The following is a 12,316-nucleotide window of genomic DNA, read 5'->3' on the forward strand; positions in this document are numbered from 1 at the left end:
TTTTAGCACCATGAGGAGGCTGGTGCCCAACCTGTGCTTCCTCCACCATGGGGACAGCCCTGGGAGCCACCAGGCCAATGCCAGGAGGATGCTGTGGACATCAACACAAGTCAGTGCATTCCGCTGTGGAAACGCGAGGCAGTGCCAGAATGAGCTCTGAGTTACAGGCCCAGCTCCAGCGGATTCAGAGATGGAGTCAGATGACGACAGCTCCATTCAAAACAGAAAGCTGAGGGGGAAAGTTGGCTACTCATCCAAATCCAATGCTCTCCCTTGGAAATGCATGGATGATGCATACCATCAATTTTGAGAGGGTAGAAATCACATTTCTCCTGTCTTCACCCTGTCCAGATGTGCTTGGGCTGCAATGAGTCCAGGGAGGACATGGGAGTTAAGTCCCCATCCAACACACACACACACACACGCATGTTTTAGGAGGAATATATTTACACATTTAATGCATGTATTTACAAACTGTGTTGGGATTAGCTAAAAGTAACAAAAGTTAGTAGCATAGCAGCTGAGAAGATTGTTTCCATCCCATTATAACAAGGCAATGCAACATGTGGATGTGGAAAACAGGCACTTCCCTGTTGACTAATGGCCAACGCTCACCTTGCTAAATGATTAGGTGGAAATCTGTGGCTGTCTCAAGAGAAAGCCTAGGATGTAGCAGCATGCCTCTTCTGGAATTCCCGCTAACACTTGGACAGGAGTCTTCCAGACGCACTCACAACCAAGTAAATGAAGTTTAGCTGAAACAATGCTTCGCCAAAACTAACACAGTGACCTCTGGAATTTGGTGCTACTTGCAGATGTCCTAAAGGATGCCATCAATAAAATCATAAAAAAGGTACTTTTAACCCCTGGCAGTGATTTATCTAGATATCTTTTTCTAACAAAAAGCCTTATTACTGAGGAGAGCATTTCCTATTATTTGCAGGAAAATTCAGAGGAGAACAAGCAGATACTAATTTGTTAAAAAGACAGATAAACATGTACAGGAAATACTTCTATGAAGGTCCTGATCCTCTGAAGATTAATGATCTACAGTACTGGAGACAAAACCATGACACTGAGGAAACAAGCAAACTATAAAAACAGGAAGAAGTGGAAGTTTATTTTTTTAATGTTATTTTGAGGGAATATTTGTTTTTCTGAAGCTTAAGATACCAGCAAAAACGTCCATCTGCAAGTCACACTATTCTCTATACAAAAGCAGCTGCAGTGAGTTTCCTCACCCAGGTCCCCAGAGCTGTCAGATGGGGAGGCCATCCTGCACATTACTGATCTACTGTTTCCCTAACCAACACCATTGCTCGGCTCTCACCTCATCTAAAGCCATTATGAATTGATGCATGGACAATACTCTGTAGCTGACACCAATAAATCAAGTTATTTTGCTGTTGCATTTCCCCCACAGCCACAGGGCTAGGCGTTCCCTCCAGATATGTGTTTTGGTGCATTTACTGTAACAATATTAAGGTAGCACTTGTTGGAAATGAAGGGCTTTGCCACAAACAGAAAAGCTGTTCTCGACTTTCCTGCCTTAAGTTTTTGTTCAAATGAAAATAAAACCAACACTGCTGTGAATGACAAGGATGCAGCTGGGACGTGCTTGAGGCCAACCACCACTTCTGCACCAACCTGGTGGTGCAACTATTTTCAGACCATCACAAGTCACCAAAGCTGAACAGACCCCATCACTTTGTCTGGAGGCACCAACTTTACTTCTCTCAGAAACATCTTGTGCTTGCTCATGGCAGCACCACAAGGAGCCCTCAGACTCCTGTTTTATCATACATAACTGATCTTCCTTAAGTGAGTCAGGCTGAGGCACAGCACTGTCCAGAGGTCTTCTGCTATTAAAGGAGGTGGGGAGAGTAAGAGACAGGGACCCCACATCAATTTGTCTTCACTTAGGATCTTTTTCAAGCAACTTCTCCACCTTCTTCTTGCACAAGCCTGCAAGAAATTTAGATAATTCCCATTGGAACCAAAGCTATGCACGTGTACTCAATGCCAACCTAAGAGCAGAATTCAAATCCGTCTGCAGAATTCCCAGAGCACTGAAAGCCATCAATGCAGAAAATAAGTTTAACTTAACCTGAAAAAAAGGTTTAAATATTTATGCTCCTAATATGTCCTCATCACTTCGCTCTTCGGTACCATTTATAGCTGAATTATTTTTGTCCACTGAAAGTCATCCCTTTGAACTAGGGCATTCACTGTTTAAGAAATACAATTAAATTTCCGTGTTAGTTAGTGGATGTTAGTTAACTATCAGGCAGGAAATTATCTACATTAAAAATACCATCAATACCATCAGCCCTGCTTTCCACTTGGATTTGACCTCTACCACAACTGTGACAATGATGCAGATGTTATTTGTATGGTTATTGCATACAAATATATACATATCTATATATCGGATCAAATATTAAGCAGTTGCTATTTGTCTGACACGCACTACACCAAGCCACACGCCTTCTGGTTTTGTATCAAGCAGGACAGTGACTGCCTGTAACAGTATGGTGATCAGTGGGCACCTGCCTTTTGCCAATTCACATTCCCTTTCCACATTCAAATCCTGCTGAGCTGCAGCAAACTCAATAGACCAGTTGTTACCTTTGCTACCTTTTGGGTTTGTTTGCCACACGTGTGCTCGTGTGCCAGGGTTTTATGGGACCAAATGTTCTACACCACATCGTAGCTCCTCCTGTCAAGTACTGGTATTGGTAATTAAACAACTCACATCAGTTACAAGCAGAAATTTTAATAATAATAATAACAACAACAACAACAGACGGAGCCCACAAACACCAGCTTCTAGGAAATCACTATCGGGAGCACTGTCAAGGTTCATGCTCTCTGGCTAATTAAGTACTTGAGGTGGTGGTAAGGAGCTGCGCCCATATACAGCGCTTGCCAAGGCTTCCTGTGTTTTGCACCCTGATGTGTCACCCAGGAAAGTCATTTCAACTCTGAAATGACACCCAGATATTCTGACTTCACCCATTCTTTGCTCCAGATGAAGGAATGAGCCACCAAAAACCCCTGTGCAATGTTTCCACAGAAGTACCGAACTCCGGCTCCTGCCATTGAGGCAGATCATCAGGAGAGAGCCAACTAGCAAAATACAACAGTGTTTTCCTCCACTGTCTGCCAATACCCAAGAGACACTTTCAGAAGTCATGGACTGGCTCTTTTCAAGTCCTTTTCTTCAAAGCATATAAAAATAGTAGGAAGTAACAGCAAAGCACAATAAAATGAGGGGTGCCTCATCCAGCTTCTGAGCTCTGGCAGCTCTGGTGATAGGACACAGTGTCCAGGACAGTTGTAAGCCAGATGATGCTGAAAACGTTGTTTGTTCTGGGACATCTCATGGCTTCTTCGCTTTGCACACTCCTGGCTGCATGAGGCATTTCTGCTTTATCCATTAAATCAACCAGTGTTTGAGGTCCACCAGTACCTGGCACACCAATGACATCAAACAAAATCACAGCAACAACAACAATAAAATTCAAGCAGCTTCAAAAATCTTCATGGCACTTACAGACTCTGGACTGTCCTGCCAACCAAGTGATGGGGAACCAAGTCCTGCCAAGGTAGTGATGGGGAAGGCTGAGCTCTGGTGCCAGGGACCCCAGACACCTGTCATGCCTATAATACCAGCTGTTGCCAGTATGGAGGATGGCACAGGCACTATTTCAAAAATCCCACTCCTGGATAGCACCTGGGGCTTCCTCACAACCCTCTGCCAAGCATGTGGCACTGCAAGCTCCAAGAGGCACCTCGCTTGCTTTCCTGAAACGCTGCTGTGGAATAGGCCCAGATGGCTCTGATGAGCCCAGAGGTGCTCACACCATCTCCAAATAGCTGGCTTTATTAACTTTAACCTGCATCCATGGGCTGCTGAAGGTGCTACATCCTGTTTAGATTTGTAGGGATAAAATTAAGCTTCTCCTTTGATAGGGAGTAATTTTTGCTCAGTGCCACAACGCTTGTTTGGGCAGGCTTTCTATTCACCTGGGGCAAGCACGCTCTTCAAGCTTAATTAGATCACATCCCTAGCTAAAAAACTTAATAGTCAATTGAAACTTCATGCCAACCTATGGTCTGCTCTGCATGTCTCTCATGCCTTTTGTAATGGAAGTCCAAGGGTGGGAGAGCAGCGTGGGGTGGGGAGAAGGTTTAATTTTAGCCAAAAGGAAGAACAGAGTCAGCACGCTGCCTAGCTAAAGAAACAAAAATAAAACAAAAATCCACTCTGTTTCATGACATGAGCTGACTAGTATATGCATGACCCATAAGGCAGAGCAGCGCTGAATGTCAAGAAGTGTTCACAAAACTAGAGGTACAGCCATGGACAACACAAGCCAAGAGTGCTGTGCTATGCAACGTGGGGACACAGCCTGCACAAGCCTTGGAGCTGCCAACAAGGCACTCTTGACAAAACTAAGGCTTATCCTGCAGAGGGGAAGTCATCACATACAGAAGCAAGGATCTTTTTTAAGCACAGAAGAGGTTAGTATATTTAACATCTTAATTAGCTCATGCATGACAAAGCTACAGTGCTGCAGAAGAAGTTCCTATATTTAAAATGTTCCAAAATAAAATGAATATACAGAGACTGGATTTTAGCCTTTTAGCTATTTCCTTATTTAAGGTTTAGTTTTCAGAATAAGTTAAATATAAAATAGCAAGAACATATACAAGCTGTAAACAAGAACAAACCTTTCAACTTGTCTTTATCCAATTAACTGAAGAAACTCATTCATGTTCCCTGGAACACAGCACCTTCCAACAAGCCACACTTCGCCCTCTCTCCAGTCATATGTTTCTTCCTGGGTTTCAAAGCCTTCCCTCTGGTGTCAAAGGAGTTTCTAAATCCCCTTTATGAATTATACAGCAAGAGATGCCTGAAACAGGTGCTCAACCAAGGGCAATCCCATTGAAGCCATCCAAGGAAAACCCTCCTTGGTTTTCTGCCATCTCACTAACCTAGGGAGCTCTAAGGACAGCTCTGGCAATTTACAGGTAGGACTTCCCTGGACCTTAAATAATGCAACTTCGAAAAAAAGATAAACTTTCCAAGTTTTTTGCTGTCCAGAATTTCAAGCTAAACATCAAATCAGCAAAACACCCCAAAGGGGTTACTTCTTTCATCAGTGAATACTTGTAATTTTCAAGTGTCTTGAAACAGGAAAATTTTCCTATGGATTTAAAAAAAAAAAAAAAAAAAAAAATTCAACAAACTTTTCAGCATTTTCTGTACTTGCTGCATGTGATCTTGAGGAGAGGTTTTGGCACTGGACAGTTTTCTCCTAACACCACCACCATTTCTGTAGAACACAGCACGGGTCCCTGCATTGTTTGCTTTGCACCGCAGACTTCCACACCGCACGTCCCTGCTCTCCAACCACCGCCACCCGTCATGCTTCAGTTGCCTCTCCCTGGCTATTTACTTAGGGCTGGGTAAGGCCAGGAATTCCTTCGTGTAACAAAATGTACAAACGTGCTTTTATGCGGGGCATTTCGACGCTGGAGAGTGCTCTCAAAGGAGTTTGTTTCCCTTTTCTGTCCTGAGAAGCCGGCTTTACTCAGAAGTTTAGGGAGCAGCACAAGTTTCTTCCTGGCAGAAGTCGAGGAAAGGGGTTCAACATTTATTCCGTCCACCTAAGGAAACAAGAGCTTAAAAGAGTGCAGAATGCAGAACATAAGACATGATACGGCTTAACAGGTAAGAAAACAGCCAGGTGCTTTGTATCTGGTAAGGAATGCACCCCTCAACAATAAGCTAACAAAGATTCTCACCATCTAACACTGGAAGACACCATCTGCAGACACAAAGAAGATTCACTTCTACTGGTCTAAGAAAAATAGTCACCACCTCCTTGTGCCCTCTGTAGCAAAGGGTGACCCAGCTGGCCCAAATTCACATCATGGCAGTTAATAAAACCATGATATGAAATTAATCAGTACCAAAAAAATAGTACTTCTTCTGCTGACCCATCACCAATTAAGATAAAATTCTCTGCCATTCCATTCTTGCCTCTTCTCCCCACTGCCCTCATTACACACAGGGATGTTTACTTCAACATCCACTGTAAAATAAATCCAGTGCTAACCACACCCAGAAGTAACATCAGTTGCTATTTACCAAGTATTTTTTAACGCATGCTAAGATTTGGAGAGTCACTTTCATATTAAGATAAGAGAGGATGTGAAAGATCTGTCTTTGATGCTCAGTTCTCAACTGAAGGAGAGTTAATGCTGACCATTTCAAGAGACAACCTCTTCCAAACACGGGCATCTTCTCTGCAACCACCAGCAGCAGCTTTCAGCAAGATCTCTGGGGCCCATTAGTGAGTTCTTTACAGCATTAATCAAAACAAAAAGCTTATGCTATGTATTGCCTCTAACTGTTCCATAGACAACTGGTCAGAGATGACAGAGCCAGATGCCTCTTGCAAAGCAGTTGGGTTTTCCAACCCTTGCTTACCCCTGTAAGGGCAGGGGTTTCTTTAATACTGGACAAAGGCAGCACCTGGCTGTTTTAAACACCCACACTATGAGCAGGTATAGCCAGGGTTCACTGCTTGTGACCCAAAGTGAAGATCATCTGAAGAATGTCCAACCAGGAATGCTCATTTTCAGTCCCACCTCTACCATTCGTACCCCAAGCACAGAAATCCGAGCAACTTTTTCCTTCTTAAAATATGTACAGGCAAGCACTACTTGCAGTTGACAATGTTCAGGAGGGTACTAAACTCATGCAGAACCACAAAACCTGTCTCCCTAGAAAATATTCCTCCCATTCCTGCAGCAGAGAGCAAGCAAAAGAGGAAAACAGTCTAATAATATTTAATTACTTTTTTTTTCTTTATATGAAATTTGCACAAAAGGTATGCCTTTTAAAATCTCAACATTCAAGTGCTGGAACAAAAGACATATTTTCTCCTCTGTATCACCTTACACCAAATCAACACAGAAACCTTAGCTGCACTCACAATCCAAAGAGAAGGGATTAGCAAAAGCACCCTGTGATTTTATTGCTTCAATCACTGCAGAACATGGAGTGCATTTGGCCAAGAGAGGCAAACCCAAAGCAGCAAAGTGCTCTCCTGCTCACTGCTATTCCCCTTTGGTTTTGTTTAAGTCAGCACTGAGAATGCAAATTAAGCTTCCAACTCTCAACTCCTATAATCGCACGAGATACGCGGCACTGACTCCAGAAGTTTATATATTTTTCTCTTTAAAACATGAATGGGAAAGTGTACACAAACACCCTTCTTTCCTCATCCCTTCCTTCACTTATGAAGGGCTGTTTGTTTTTTTATTTGACCTTATGAAAGGTTGGGGAAGCTATTCCAGCAATACTCTGATAAAGGTAGCTCACACTTCCTTAGGGATATAGAAAAGGGAAGGAGGAAAAAAAAAACAAACCACCAAACATCCCAACCAGCAACAAAGCTGCTAGATGTATTATTTAATAACTTTTGGGCAGAACAGCAAATTTTATCAACAAATTAACCCAGTCTGCAGTTCACCCAGAGCTCTCCTAACTAGAAAATATAGAGTACACGGATGTAGAAGCACTAAGCACTGCAGAATTTCAGTGCTCCATAGTCAAACCAGGCTAAAAATGCCTCAGATGGGGGCTTTTTGTGTTTTAATTTATGGATCTTCAGGACCATTTCTAAAATAGTCCATGTGGCTGCTAACTCTAGGGAACAGTTGCTCTTGCTGCTTATGGGGATTTGGAATGAAGAGGGGGCTTTTCTGCAGGCACTGGAAATTTATTTCAGGACTCTTTTTTAAAGGCACGCATGCAGAACCAAACCAAATGAATGGTTGGTGGCAGACTTTGTTAAGCTGTAATTCTTTTCATTCATAGGCTGTGATTTTAAAGGGCTACTCAGCTACTCACTGGGGGAGGATCAGCACAGCTGAGGTCACCGGCACACCAACTATTATCTCCACACCCAAACACTGGGAGACCCTGGCTAGATCCTGATCCTGGCCTCTGGGCACACAATTATTCCTAGGACCCAGTAATAAGCCTGGGAGAGAAGCAAGAAGATTTTTAATGGGCAAGCACAGGAGAGAAGTTGGGTAAAAACATCAGAGTAAGGCAAGCACACATATTTTAACATCATCCAGCCCAGCATCATGCGAGATGGCCATGGCAATCCCACGATCAACAAACTCTTTTGCAGTTCAATCCAAAGCATCAAAATAAGCCTATTTCTGTCTCCCCTGTATCTGCTGTCTGCTAACAATTTCTACACGTACCACATTCCTATAATCATAACTTTGAGGTGGGGGAAGATCATCCTCCCCCATGTACACATCAAGTCGAACAGATAAAATCCCTCACCTTCCTCCTGACTCTGCCCATCCGCACAACTCTGAGTCTGTAAGGATATTAACCAAAAATGGTCACTTATCCAGGCAGACTGACCTGGGAAGGTTTAGGACTTCTGGGTAAGGGGGACGGAGACAGACTTTAATAATTGATAAAAGCACAAACAAACCTGATAAACAGCTAAAAAAAAAAGTTGATATTTATCATGTAACTTGTCTTAGGAACTACTGTAAAAAGGCACATCACTGACCTGATAAGATCTTCCAAACCAGTGGAGTTTATGTATACATAGGCACAGGGGAAATGGTTTATTTGGGCTTTTAGGTTCTTCCTGTAGGATGCAGTGTTTATAAAGGGTATTTCTAGAACTTCCTGACTGCATTTGTGAGATCACGCTCTCTGTGCACCTCCAGTTCCCTCTCCACACCAGCCTGCCCCTCTCTCCTATCAATACCCCTTAAATTTTTCCATTTTATTTATTGTTTTTAACCAATCTGGTTAACTCTACATTTCACTTCCTTCAGATAACAAGCGGAAGCTCATCTCCAGCACTGCTTAGTAATTTTCCAGCCATTCAATACACTCATGAAGTATTAGTATACCAAAATGCCAAATACTTGCACAGAAAAGAAAGAAGGAAATTTTTCTCTTAAGCAGCTCTAATGGCTTAATTGTACTGCAGCCTTTTATTCTTGCTTTTAAACACAGAACACAAGCTCTGCACTCTGTTTTCCTCCTAGTCCAGCTAAACACCAGGTGCCTTTTTAAAAACACAAGGTCATTCAAGCAATTCAAGTATCAGAATTACTGTTTTATAAAACTCTATACCATTTCCTAACCCTTTTCATGTTTACAGCCACCAAACTGCATACATACAGTAATAACATGTAAAGCAATGATGGGTTGCAACCAGCTTAACACCTCCCATGCCAAATTTCAGTCACAGATGAATTATGCTGGCAGCATTATAAACCTCTAGTGATAAAGTTTTTGCTGTAATTTCACCAGTATTTAAAATAAAAAAGCACACCACTGAAGTATCAGTGGCTTTTCTGTAATTTATAAACACACACACTTTAAATACATGGAGCATAACAAGCTCTTGAAATACAGAGATTTACTCTGAGGTCTAACAGGGCCTCCTGTACGCTGGCCCTCCATTGCCACCAAGGCAAGCAGGGCTTTTAATACAATGTAAAATATGAAAATAAAGATTTTAAAAAGAAATCAGCACTAAGGAATCAGGCACCTTGGGTTTTAGAAATATGATCATGTAAGGTGGCGGTGTTGTTGAAATTGTGGAGAAAACTGGAGAAGGCAGGTCTAGGTTTGGCTCCCACTTTCAGCAATGTGCTCTCCCTTGCAGCTCTTCCACAGCCAACCTGGCAGCAGAGGAGGGTGAATTTCTCAGCTTGTCAACTTCATCAAGAGCCACTGCATGGGACATCAGGCAAAATTAGGCATTCATCATCCCACTGAACCACTGGACTTCTGACCTCAAACCCTCACCTACACAGTATGGATGAATGATGGAGAGGTGCAAAGATCCAAGCATCACAGCTATCGCACAAATAAATGAAACAAAAGTGAGTAATTGAACAAAAACTAAGCTACACATCTAAAAACCTCCAAGCATGCTTTAAATTAACCCAGGTAATACATTCAGATCTCTACATAATTTTTAAGAACGAGACAGTTTGTAAATAACTGCAAGCCCAGAGCCAGATGCCCGCAGCAGCAGCCGACTGTACTCGCCAGGTCTGCTGATGCCTTCCAGCAGCTCTTTTATGGCATCCCTTGGATCACTGGAAAACAAAAGAAGCAGCTCTCCAGTATTAAAACCTGGACACTTTTCCCCTTCACAGCACTCAAGGTTTTACAAAGATGGATGCGGTGATGAGCCGCCCAGAACGCCGATCGCTACCAAGGCATGATCCCAGCTATTCACCCGCCCCTCGCCTCGTTCTGTCCCAACTTGAGGCAAGGCACACGCTTCCCTCTATGCTGCAACTTGAATCATTAGTTAGTAACCTTCTCTCAGCTCCAGGGCATACCTTTCCACTCATAAAACCAGGTAAACAGCCAGCATGCCTTCCAAGCACTTGGAAGCCCAGGTGGGAGTGTTTGGACATGTCAGCAAAGAAATGCAGTGAGCAGAGGTAAGCTGAGCTCCCTGCTTTTAGCCAGGGGGCTGAACATGATGGGTATCTTTTTGGGCAGCATCCCCCTCAAAACAGGGACCTGCTCAAGGTGCTATGGGTTAGGGGAGTCATTACAGCTGCAGAAAAGCAAGTGCTGCCAATATTTAAAAGGGAGGAAACCAGATATACACAAGGTTGTGGGAGACCCTTCTTTCACCTCATGTCTGTCCCCCAGAAAAATGCTTTCCACCACCAGTATGGGAATTAATAAATAAATAAAAAGCATGAACAGTCTAGAGACTCGAACAAAAAAAGTAAATTACACAGGTGTGCTTTAGCTCAGATACTAATTGCTGCTAGTGGCATCAACTAATCCTAAACATGGACTTAATTCCTACAAAACTACATCATTTAAGAAATCTTGTTTTTCTCTAGGTGAGGGGAGGACCAGGAAGGAGCTGGTAGGCAAACTGCAGTGCTGCAAAAGGCTCCAGTGTTTAGGGAAGAAGCTTTGTTGAAACTGACTGCTGTACAAATGCCTTCAGTGTATTTCAAATACTGCAGTGGAAACTAATCTTGCTCTCAACTACTCAAACAGGCAAGCAATGCTCTACATTTTAACGTACAGGAGGGAAGCTGCCACTTTTAGCTAGAAAGAAAAGAAGTAAGGGGACTATCCAAACAGGATGTATGTATAATGCAGTTAAAAAAACCAACAACCTAAGTGTTTCCAGACCTCCTCTGGACTTGAGTGCATGTGCAGAACATGCTCCTGTCCTTGCACAGCAGCACAGGTCCTTACAAGCTGGGAGATGTGTTTCCCATACGCAGGATCAAAAGACGCTATCAGGTTTTACAACACATCTCCCAGCACCATCACTGCCAGCCTGGCAAAGAGCAGCAGCAGAGGTGGAACAGTGACCAACTCAACCTTTCTACTTAAAAACAGGGGGAAATGGTTACTCTCAACAGGAGACAAACACTTTTGCTCCTAAGGAGAGATGTACACAGGTAACGAGCCCTGATGTTACTTTCAAAAGCCCATTTATTCTTTGGGTAGTTCACTGAAGATGTTATTTCTGGCTTGCATTTTGCCTCATTTCTGTAGTACCTCAGACAAAAAGCTCTACCTAGCAAGGAACGAGCTCCATCACCACCGCAGTCTTCAGGTCATGAAACGCTTTTCTCCTTGCCAGGCACTGCTGTCCAAGTCCAAGCACTTCGGGCAACTCTGCAATCCCACTTTTGAACACACCACAGATGGGGAAATCAACTTCTGTTGTTAGAAAGTCCCGTAAACCCTCCTCCCCACGCCTGCCAGTAAGAAGTTTCCTTCCTAGCTGGAATAGCCATCAGCAATACTCAGCTGATAGACTCAAGATCTCTCCTCTGATTATATACATAGGAGTTGAGAACAAAGAAGGGGGGGGAGGGGGGGAGGAACACAAACAAACCCCCAAAACATAGTCCTTGAAGTGCAAGCTGCAAGCAAAGAAAGTCAAAGAATAAAGTTATTCAAAGACTGTAAGAACAAGCAGGCTGGAGACAAAAACAGTAATTTGGGTTAAATCTCACTGTAGACCTACTGCAACAGGTAGAACCTGCTGGCTGTTGGCAGAAAGGTCTCCAACAGCCTTGAAAGCAGACTTTGTAATAGTGCTTTTGATAAAACACCTTACTTTAAGGTGAAGCATCTACATCTACTGCATGGGGTAGACAGTGTTTTGCTACATTGGGTTCATGGTGATCACCTTCCCCTGATGTGAGGAGAACATGAGTTGTGGTGACAGTGGAATTCCTGCTT

General features: G+C 43.1%; 1 long non-coding RNA gene across 1 annotated transcript; it reads right to left on the reverse strand.

The window, feature by feature from the left end:
* Positions 1 to 425: 425 nt before the first annotated feature.
* On the reverse strand, positions 426 to 6,302 carry LOC108447219. The gene is made up of 2 exons (XR_001862647.1): positions 4,738 to 6,302; positions 426 to 1,965 (listed from the first exon to the last, which is right to left on the reverse strand). It is a non-coding gene; the product is annotated as an uncharacterized LOC108447219 (long non-coding RNA).
* Positions 6,303 to 12,316: the final 6,014 nt, after the last annotated feature.

This window comes from Corvus brachyrhynchos, unplaced genomic scaffold (genome assembly GCF_000691975.1).
Source record: "Corvus brachyrhynchos isolate BGI_N302 unplaced genomic scaffold, ASM69197v1 scaffold416, whole genome shotgun sequence".
Classification (NCBI taxonomy): Eukaryota; Metazoa; Chordata; class Aves; order Passeriformes; family Corvidae; genus Corvus; species Corvus brachyrhynchos.